This window comes from Aristolochia californica, unplaced genomic scaffold, assembly GCF_029961685.1.
Source record: "Aristolochia californica isolate CCGP_79_NKW_82.1479 unplaced genomic scaffold, dmAriCali1.0.hap1 SCAF_1, whole genome shotgun sequence".
NCBI lineage: Eukaryota > Viridiplantae > Streptophyta > Magnoliopsida > Piperales > Aristolochiaceae > Aristolochia > Aristolochia californica.
The window spans coordinates 24,264,426-24,276,456 of record NW_027181770.1 but is presented as its reverse complement, the minus strand read 5'-3'; positions in this window follow the sequence as shown (position 1 = coordinate 24,276,456).

The following is a 12,031-nucleotide window of genomic DNA, read 5'->3' as shown; positions in this document are numbered from 1 at the left end:
CTCGACGATTGCAAAACCCAATATATAAAAACTAAAAAGACCTTAGAATCCCTAAAAATTACAGAAACTCTTTGGAATTATCTCGCTCTACATTTGTGCACTGTGAATTTTCATTTTAGATGTACACTCTTTCATAAATAAAAAACTTTGAGTTTTCGCTCTCCCTTCATCCAGTAAACCAAAAAGGCAAGTAGAACACAAAAAAATGAAAATTTTAGAGTTCATGTACAGAAAAAATTTAAAACAATAACAAATGCAAGTAAATAAAATTTATTTACACACCACAAATGAATACAAAAGTTTTGTTGTCCAAGTTTGGGAAATTCCACTAGTTCAACCCAAACAGCTTGGAATTTTATAAGAAAGAGATTTCCTCCACACATGCTTAAAAAATGGATTAGCATGTTTGAAACATGTTAAAGATGCAAATCACCTATGGATCCAAATCTTTTGAAGAGAATAGCAACTGCTCATTAAATTCTCAAGTGAGCGTGCGGTGGGATATTTACCCGTGTCAAACAAGCCATTATTTTCCCCATCTACAAAAAGCTGACCCAACGATCATAGATGATTGTAAAGTGATTTATCATGCTTAACGGGCTATATTACCCTGAGAAATGACTTATGGAATGGGAGTCAACACTCAGTTAAAAATCCCTGCTACCTCCTTTTTCCCAACGATTGCAAAACCTGATATATAAAAATTAAAAAGACCTTAGAATCCCTAAAAATTAAAGAAACTCTTTGGAATTATCTCGCTCCATATTTGTGCACTGAGCATTTTCATTTTAGATGTACACTCTTTTCATAAATCAAAACTTTGAATTTTTCGCTCTCCCTTTATCCCGTAAACCAAAAATGCAAATAGATCACAACAAAATAAAAATTTTAGAGTTCATGTACGGAAAAAATTTAAACCAATAACAAATGTAAGTAAAGAAAATTTATTCACACACCACAAAAGAATACAAAAGCTTTGTTGTCCAAGTTTTGGAAATTCCACTAGTTCAACCCTAACAGCTTGGAATTTTATAAGGAAGAGATTTCCTCCACACATGCTTAAAAAATGGATTTGCATGTTTGAAACATGTTAAAGGTGAAAATCACCTATGGATCCAAAGCTTTTCAAGTGAATAACAAACGCTCATTAAATTCTCAAGTGAACCTGCGGTGGGATATTTACCCGAGTCAAACATGCCATTATTTTCCCCATCTACAAAGAGCTGACCCAACGATCACAGATGATTGTACGGTGATTTATCATGCGTAACAGGCTTTATTACCCTAAGAAATGACTTATGGATTGGGAGTCGAGACTCAGTTAAAAATCCCTGCCTCACCCTTTTTCCCGACGATTCCAAAATCGGATCTATAAAAACTAAGAAGAGCTTACAATCCCTAAAAATTACAAAAAATCTTTGGAATTATCTCGCTCTATATTTTTGCACTGTGCATTTTCATTTTAGATGTACACTCTTTTCATAAATAAAAACTTTGAATTTTCGCTCAACCTTCATCCCGTAAACCAAAAAGGCAAATAGATCACAACAAAATGAAAATTTTTGAGTTCATGTACGGAAAAAATTTATAACAATAACAAATGTAAGTAAAGAAAATTTATTTGCACACCACAAATGAATACAAAAGTTTTGTTGTCCAAGTTTGGGAAATTCCACTAGTTCAACCCTAACAACTTGGAATTTTATAAGAAAGAGATTTCCACCACACATGCTTAAAAAATGAATTTGCATGTTTGAAAGATGAAAATCACCTATGGATCCAAAGCTTTTGAAGAGAATAACAAACGCTGATTAAATTCTCAAGTGAACATGCGGTGGGATATTTACCCTAGTCAAACATCATTATTTTGCCTTTCTGCAAAGAGCTGACCCAACGATCATATTTGATTGTAAAATGATTTATCATACGTAATGGGCTATATTACCATAAGAAATGACTTATGGATTGGAAGTCAGGACTCAGTTAAAAATCCCTGCCTCCCCCTTTTTGCCAACGATTCCAAAACCTGATATATAAAAACTAAGAAGATCTTACAATCCCTAAAAATTATAGAAACTCTTTGGAATTATCTCACTCTATATTTTTGCACTGTGCATTTTTATTTTAGATGTACATTCTTTTCATAAATCAAAACTTTGAATTTTTGCTCTCCCTTCATCCCGTAAACTAAAAAGGCAAATAGATCACAACATAATAAAAATTTTAGAGTTCAGGTACTAAAAAAATTTAAACCAATAACAAATGTAAGTAAAGAAAATTTATTCACACACCACAAATGAATACAATAGTTTTGTTGTCCAAGTTTGGGAAATTCCACTAGTTCAACCCTAACAGCTTGGAATTTTATAAGAAAGAGATTTCCCCCACACATGCATAAAAAATGGATTTGCATGTTTGAAACATGTTAAAGATGCAAATCACCTATGGATCCACAGATTTTTAAGAGAATAACAAACACTCATTAAATTCTCACGTAACCGTGCGGTGGGATATTTACCCGAGTCAAACAAGCCATTATTTTGCCCATCTACAAAAAGCTGACACAACGATCATAGAAGATTGTAAAGTGATTTATCATGCGTAACGGGCTATATTACCCTAAGAAATGACTTATGGATTGGGAGTCAACACTCAGTTAAAAAATCCCTGCCTCCCACTTTTTCCCGACGATTGCAAAACCTGATATATAAAAACTAAGAAGAGCTTACAATCCCTAAAATTACAGAAACTCTTTGGAATTAATTCGCTCTACATATTTGCACTGTGCATTTTCATTTCAGTTGTACACTCTTTTTATAAATCAAAACTTTGAGTTTTCGCTCTCCGTTCATCCCATAAACATAAAAGGCAATTAGATCACAACAAAATGAAAATTTCAGAGTTCATGTACGGAAAAAATTTTAACCAATAATAAATGTAAGTAAAGAAAATTTATTCACACACCACAAATGAATACAAAACTTTGTTGTCCAAGTTTGGGAAATTCCACTAGTTCCAACCCAAACAGCTTGGAATTTAATAATAAGGAGATTTCATCCACACATGCTTAAAAAATGGATTAGCATGTTTGAAACATGTTAAAGATGCAAATCACCTTTGGATCCAAAGCTTTTGAACAGAATATCAAACGCTCATTAATTTCTCAAGAGAACATGCGGTGGGATATTTACCCGAGTCAAACAAGCCATTATTTTGCCCATCTACAAAAAGCTTACCCAACGATTATAGAAGATTGTAAAGTGTTTTATCATACGTAAAGGGCTATATTACCCTAAGAAATGACATATGGATTGGGAGTCAAGACTCAGTTAAAAAATCCTTGCCTCCCCCTTTTTCCCGACGATTGCAAAACCTGATATATAAAAACTAAGAAGAGCTTACAATCCCTAAAAATTACAGAAACTCTTGGGAATTATCTCTCTCTACATTTGTGCACTATGCATTTCCATTCTAGATGTACTCTTTTTTCTTAACACAAAACTTTGAGTTTTCGATCTCCCTTCATCCCGTAAACAAAAAAGGCAAATAGATCACAACAAAATGAAAATTTTGGAGTTCAAAAATTTTAAAAAATAATAAATGTAAGTAAAGAAAATTTATTCACACACCACAAATTAACCCAAAATTTTTGTTGTCCAAGTTTGGGAAATTCCACAAGTTCAACCTTAACAGTTTGGAATTTTATGAGAGAGAGATTTCCTCCACACATGCTTTAAAAATGGATATGCATGTTTTAAATATGTTAAAGAAGCAAATCACCTATGTATCCAAAGCTTTTGAAGAGAATAACAAACGCTCATTAAATTCTCAAGTGAACGTGCGGTGGGATATTTACCCGAGTAAAAAAAGCCATTATTTTGCCCATCTACAAAAAGCTGACCCAATGATCATACAGGATTGTAAAGTGATTTATTATGCGTAACGGGCTATATTACCCTAAGAAATGACTTACGGATTGGGAGTCAACACTCAGTTAAAAATCCCTGCTTCCCCCTTTTTCCCGACGATTGCAAAACCTGATATATAAAAACTAAAAAATCCTTAGAATCCCTAAAAATTACAGAAACTCTTTGGAATTATCTCGCTCTACATTTTTGCATTGTGAATTTTCATTTTAGATGTACACTCTTTTCATAAATCAAAACTTTGAGTTTTCGCTCTCCCATCATCCCGTAAACCAAAAAGGCAAATAGATCACAACAAAATGAAAATTTTAGAGTTCATGTATGGAAAAAATTTAAAACAATAACAAATGTAAGTAAAGAAAATTTATTCACACCACAAATGAAAACAAAAGTTTTGTTGTCCAAGTTTGGGAAATTCCACTAGTTCAACCCAAACAGCTTGGAATTTTAGAAGAAAGAGATTTCCTCCACACATGCTTAAAAACAGGATTACCATGTTTGAAACATGTTAAAGATGCAAATAACCTATGGATCCAAAGATTTTTTAGAGAATAACAAACACTCATTAAATTCTCATGTGAACGTGCGGTGGGATATTTACCCGAGTCAAACAAACCATTATTTTGCCCATCTACAAAAAACTGACCCAACGATCATAGAAGATGTTAAAGTGATTTATCATACGTAACGGGCTATATTACCCTAAGAAATGACTTATGGATTGGGAGTCAAGACTCAGTTAAAAATCCGTGCCTCTCCCTTTTTACCGACGATTCCAAAACCTGATAAATAAAAACTAAGAAGAGCTTACAATCCCTAAAAATTACTGAAACTCTTTGGAATTATCTCGCTCTACATTTGTGCGCAGTGCATTTGCATTTTAGATGTACACTCTTTTCATAAATAAAGACTTTGAATTTTGCTCACCCTTAATCCCGTAAACTAAAAAGGCAAATAGGTCACAACAAAATGAAAGTTTTAGAGTTCAGGTACGAAAAAAATTTAAACCAATAACAAATGTAAGTAAGAAAATTTATTCACACACCACAAATGAAGACAAAAGTTTTTTTGTCCAAGTTTGGGAAATTCCATTAGTTCATCCCAAACAGCTTGGACTTTTATAAGAAAGAGATTTCCTCCACACATGCTTAAAAAATGGATTTGCATGTTTGAAACATGTTAAAGATGCAAATCACCTATGGATCCACAGCTTTTGAAGAGAATAACAAACGCTCAATAAATTCTCAAGTGAACGTGCGGTGGGATATTTCCCCGAGTCAAACAACCCATTATTTTGCCCACGTACAAAAAGCTGACCCAACGATCATAGATGATTGTAAATTGATTTATCATGCGTAACGGGCTATATTACCCTAAGAAATGACTTATGGATTGGGAGTCAAGACTCAGTTAAAAATCCCTGCCTCCTCCTTTTTCCCGACGATTGCAAAACCTCAAATATAAAAACTAAGAAAAGCTTACAATCCCTAAAAATTACAGAAACTCTTTGGAATTATCTCTCTCTACATTTGTGCACTGTGCATTTCCATTCTAGATGTACTCTTTTTTCTTAAAACAAAACTTTGAGTTTTCGCTCTCCCTTCGTACCGTAAACCAAAAAGGCATATAGATCACAACAAAATGAAAATTTTGGAATTCAAAAATTTTAAAAAATAATAAATGTAAGTAAAGAAAATTTATTCACACACCACAAATTAACCCAAAATTTTTGTTGTCCAAGTTTGGGAAATTCCACTAGATCAACCCTAACAGCTTGAAATTTTATGAGAAAGAGATTTCCTCCACACATGCGTTAAAAATGGATATGCATGTTTTAAACATCTTAAAGATGCAAATCACCTATGAATCCAAAGCTTGTGAAGAAAATAACAAACGCACATTAAATTCTCAAGTGAACGTGCAGTGGGATATTTACCCGAGTCAAAAAAGCCATTATTTAGCCCATCTACAAAAAGCTGACCCAACGATCATAGATGATTGTAAAGTGATTTATCATGCGTAACGGGCTATATTACCCTAAGAAATGACTTATGGATTGGGATTCAACACTCAATTATAAATCCCTGCTTCCCCCTTTTTCCCGACGATTGCAAAACATGATATATAAAAATTAAAAAAACCTTAGAATCCCTAAAAATTACAGAAACTCTCTGGAATTAACTCGCTCTACATTTGTGCACTGTGCATTTTCATTTTAGATGTACACTCTTTTCATAAATCAAAACTTTGAGTTTACGCTCTCCCTTCATCCCGTAAACCAAAAAGGCAAATAGATTACAACAAAATGAAAATTTCAGAGTTCATGTACGGGAAAAATTTAAAACAATAACAAATGTAAGTGAAGAAAATTTATTCACACACCACAAATGAATACCAAAGTTTTGTTGTCCAAGTTTGGGAAATTCAAATAGTTCAACCCAAACAGCATCGAAATTTATAAGAAAGAGATTTCCGCCACACATGCTTAAAAAATGGATTAGCATGTTTGAAACATGTTAAAGATGCAAATCACCTATGGATCCAAAGCATTTGAAGAGAATAACAAACGCTCATTAAATTCTCAAGTGAACGTGCGGTGGGATATTTACCCGAGTCAAACAAGCCATTATTTTGCCCATCTACAAAAAGTTGACCCAACGATCATAGATTATCGTAAAGTGATTTATCATGCGTAACGGGCTATATTACACTAAGAAATGACATATGGATTGGGAGTCAACACTCAGCTAAAAATCCCTGCTTCCCCCTTTTTCCCGACGATTGCAAAACCTGATATATAAAAATTAGAAAGACCTTAGAATCCCTAAAAATTACAGAAACTCTTAGGAATTATCTCGCTCTACAATTGTGCATTGTCCATTTTCATTTTAGATGTACACTCTTTTCATAAATGAAAACTTTGAATTTTTCGCTCTCCCTTCATTCCGTAAACCAAAAAGGCAAATAGATCACAACAAAATGAAAATTTTAGAGTTCATGTACGGAAAAATTTAAACCAGTAACAAATGTAAGTAAAGAAAATTTATTCACACACCACAAATGAATACAAAAGTTTTGTTGTCCAAGTTTGGGAATTTCCACTAGTTCAACCCTAACAGCTTGGAATTTTATAAGAAAGAGATTTTCTCCACACATCCATAAAAAATGGATTTGCATGTTTGAAACATGTTAAAGATGTAAAATCACCTATGGATCCAAAGCTTTTGAAGAGAATAACAAACACTCATTAAATTCTCAAGTGAACGTGCGGTGGGATATTTACCCGAGTCAAACAAGCCAATATTTTGCCCATCTACAAAAAGCAGACCCAACGATCATAGATGATTGTAAAGTGATTTATCATGCGTAACGGGCTATATTACCCTAAGAAATGACTTATGGATTGGGAGTCAACACTCAGTTAAAAATCCCTGCTTCCCCCTTTTTCCCGACAATTTCAAAACCGGATATATAAAAACTAAAAAAACCATAGAATCCCTAAAAATTAAAGAAACTCTTTGGAATTATCTCGCTCTACATTTTTGCACGGTGCATTTTAATTTCAGATGAACACTCTTTGTATAAATCAAAACTTTGAGTTTTGCCCTCAGTTCATCCCGTAAACATTAAAGGCAAATAGATCACTACAAAATGAAAATTTCAGAGTTCATGTACGGAAAAATTTTTAAAAAATAACAAATGTAAGTAAAGAAAATTTATTCACATACCACAAATGAATACAAAAGTTTTGTTGTCCAAGTTTGGAAAATTCCACTAGTTCCAACCCAAAGAGCTTGGAATTTAATAATAAGGAGATTTCTACCACACAAGCTTAAAAAATGGATTAGCATGTTTGAAACATGTTAAAGATGCAAATCACCTATGGATCCAAAGCTTTTGAACATAATAACAAACGCTCATTAAATTCTCAAGTGAACGTGCGGTGGGATATTTACCCGTGTCAAACATGCCATTATTTTGCCCATCTACAAAGAGGTGACCCAACGATCATAGATGATTGTAAGGTGATTTATCACGCGTAACGGGCTATATTACCCTAAGAAATGACCCCCTTTTTCCCGACGATTCCAAAACCGGATATATAAAAACTAAGAAGAGCTTACAATCCCTAAAAATTACAGAAACTCTTTGGAATTATCTCGCTCTACATTTGTGCACTGTGCATTTTTATTTTAGATGTACACTCTTTTCATCAATCAAAACTTTGAGTTTTCGCTCTCCCTTCATCCCGTAAACCAAAAAGGCAAATAGATCACAACAAAATGAAAATTTTGGAGTTCAAAAATTTATAAGAATAACAAATGTAAGTAAAGAAAATTTATTCACACACCACAAATTAACACAAAAGTTTTGTTGTTTATGTTTGGGAAATACCACTAGACTCTAACAGCTTGGAATTTTATGAGAAAGAGATTTCCTCCACACATGCTTTAAAAATGGATATGCTTGTTTTAAATATGTTAAAGATGCAAATCACCTATGTATCCAGAGCTTTTGAAGAGAATGACAAACGCTCATTAAATTCTCAAGTGAACGTGCGTTGGGATATTTACCCGAGCCAAACAAGCTATTATGTTGCCCATTTACAAAAAGCTGACCCAACGATCGTAGATGATTGTAAAGTGATTTATCATGCATAACGGCTATATTACCCTAAGAAATGACTTATGGATGGGGAGTCAACACTCAGTTACAAATCCCTGCTTCCCTCTTTTTCCCGACGATTGCAAAACCTCATATATAAAAATAAAAAAGACCTTAGAATGCCTAAAAATTACAGAAACTCTTTGGAATTATCTCGCTCTACATTTCTGCACAGTGCATTTACATTTTAGATGTAAAGTCTTTTCATAAATCAAAACTTTGAATTTTCGCACTCCCTTCATCCCGTAAACCAAAAAGGTAAATAGATCACAACAAAATGAAAATTTTAGAGGTCATGTTTGGAAAAAATTTAAACCAGTAACAAATGTAAGTAAGAAAATTTATTCACACACCAGAAATGAATACAAAAGTTTTGTTGTCCAAGTTTGGGAAATTCCACTAGTACAACCCTAACAGCTTGGAATTTTATAAGAAAGATATTTCCTCCACACATGCTTAAAAAATGGATTTGCATGTTTGAAACATGTTAAAGATGAAAATCACCTATGGATCCAAAGCTTTTGAAGACAATAACAAACGCTCAATAAATTATCAAGTGAACGTGCGGTGGGATATTTACCCGAGTCAAACATGTCATTATTTTGCGCATCTACAAAGAGCTGACCCAATGATCATAGATGATTGTAAAGTGATTTATCATGCATAACGATCTATATTACCCTAAGAAATGACTTAAGGATTGGGAGTCAAGACTCAGTTAAAAATCCCTGCCTCCCCCTTTTTCCCGACGATTCCAAAACCTGATATATAAAAACTAAGAAGAGCTTACAATGCCTAAAAATTACAGAAACGCTTTGGAATTATCTCGCTCTACATTTTTGCACTGTGCATTTTCATTTTAGATGTACCCACTTTTCATAAATCAAAAGTTTGAATTTTTGCTCTCTCTTCATCCCGTAAACTAAAAACGCAAATAGATCACAACAAAATGAAAATTTTAGAGTTCAGGTACTGAAAAAATTTAAACCAATAACAAATGTAAGTAAAGAAAATTTATTCACACACCACAAATGAATACAAAATTTTTGTTGTTCGAGTTTGGGAAATTCCACTAGTTCAACCCTAACAGCTTGGAATTTTATAAGAAAGAGATTTCCACCACACATGCTTAAAAAATGGATTTGCATTTTTGAAACACGTTAGAGATGCAAATCACCTATGGATCCACAGCTTTTGAAAAGAATAAGAAACGCTCATTAAACTCTCTAGTGAACGTGCGGTGGGATATTTACCCGAGTCAAACAAGCCATTATTTTACCCATCTACAAAAACTGACCCAACGATCATAGATGATTGTAAAGTGATTTATCATGTGTAACGGGCTATATTACCCTAAGAAATGACTTATGGATTGGGAGTCAAGACTCAGTTAAAAAATCCCTGCCTCCCCCTTTTTCCCGACGATTGCAAAACCAGATATATAAAAACTAAGAAGAGCTTACAATCCCTAAAAATTACAGAAACTCTTTGGCATTATCTCCCTCTACATTTGTGCACTGTGCATTTCCATTCTAGATGTACTCTTTTTTCTTAAAACAAAACTTTGAGTTTTCGCTCTCCCTTCATCCCGTAAAGCAAAAAGGCAAATAGATCACAACAAAATGAAAATTTTGGATTTCAATAATTTAAAACAATAACAAATGTAAGTAAAGAAAATTTATTCACACACCACAAATTAACACAAAAGTTTGATTGTCCAAGTTTGGGAAATTCCACAAGTTCAACCCCAACAGCTTGGAATTTTATGAGAAAGTGATTTCCTCCACACATTCTATAAAAATGGATATGCATGTTTTAAAAATGTTAAAAATGCAAATCACCTATGGATCCAAAGCTTTTGAAGAGAATAACAAACGCTCATTAAATTCTCAAGTGAACATGCGATTGGATATTTACCCGAGTAAAAATAGCCATTATTTTGCCAATCTACAAAAAGCTGACCCAACGATCATAGATGATTGTAAAGTGATTTATCATGCGTAACGGGGCCATATTACCTTAAGAAATGACTTATGGATTGGGAGTCAACCCTCAGTTAAAAATCCCTGCTTCCCCCTTTTTCCTGATGATTGCAAAACCTGATATATAAAAACTAAAAAAACCTTAGAATCCCTATAAATTACCGAATCTCTTTGGAATTATCTCGCTCTATATTTGTGCACTGTGAATTTTCATTTTAGATGTACACTCTTTTCATCAATCAAAACTTTGAGTTTTCGCTCTCCCTTCATCCCGTAAACAAAAAGGCAAATAGATCACAACAAAATGAAAATTTTAGAATTCATGTACGGAAAAATTTAAAACTATAACAAATGTAAGTAAAGAAATTTTATTTACACACCACAAATGAATACAAAATTTTTTTTGTCCAAGTTTTGGAAATTCCACTAGTTCAACCCAAACAGCTTGGAATTTTATAAGAAAGAGATTTCCTTCACACATGCTTAAAAAATGGATTAGCATGTTTGAAACAAGTTAAAGATGCAAATCACCTATGGATCCAAAGCTTTTGAAGAGAATAACAAACGCTCATAAAATTCTCAAGTGAACGTGCGGTGGGATATTTACCCGAGTCAAACAAGCTATTATTTTGCCCATCTACAAAGAGCTGACCCAACGATCATAGATGATTGTAAAGTGATTTATCATGCGTAACGGGCTATATTACCCTAAGAAATGACTTATGGATTGGGAGTCAACACTCAGTTAAAAATCCCTGCTTCCCCCTTTTTCCTGACGATTGCAAAACATGATATATAAAAATTAAAAAGACCTTAGAATCCCTAAAAATTACATAAACTCTTTGGAATTATCTCGCTCTACATTTGTGCAATGTGCATTTTCATTTTAGATGTACACTCTTTTCATAAATCAAAACTTTGAATTTTCGCTCTCCCTTCATCCCGTAAACCAAAAAGGCAAATAGATCACAACAAAATGAAAATTTCAGAGTTCATGTATGGAAAAAATTTAAAACAATAACAAATGTAAGTAAACAAAATTTATTCGCACACCACAAATGAATACAAAAGTTTTGTAGTCCAATTTTCGGAAATTCCACTAGTTCAACCCTAACAGCTTGGAATTTTATAAGAAAGAGATTTCCTCCACACATGCTTAAAAATTGGATTAGCATGTTTTAAACATGTTTAAGATGAAAATCACCTATGGATGCAAAGCTTTTGAAGAGAATAACAAACGCTCATTAAAATCTCAAGTGAACGTGCGTTGGGATATTTACTCGAGTCAAACAAGCTATTATGTTGACGATCTACAAAAAGCTGACCCAACGATCATAGATGATTGTAAAGTAATTTATCATGCATAACGGGCTATATTACCCTAAGAAATAACTTATGGATTGGGAGTGAACACTCAGTTAAAAATCCCAGCTTCCCCCTTTTTCCCAACAATTGCAA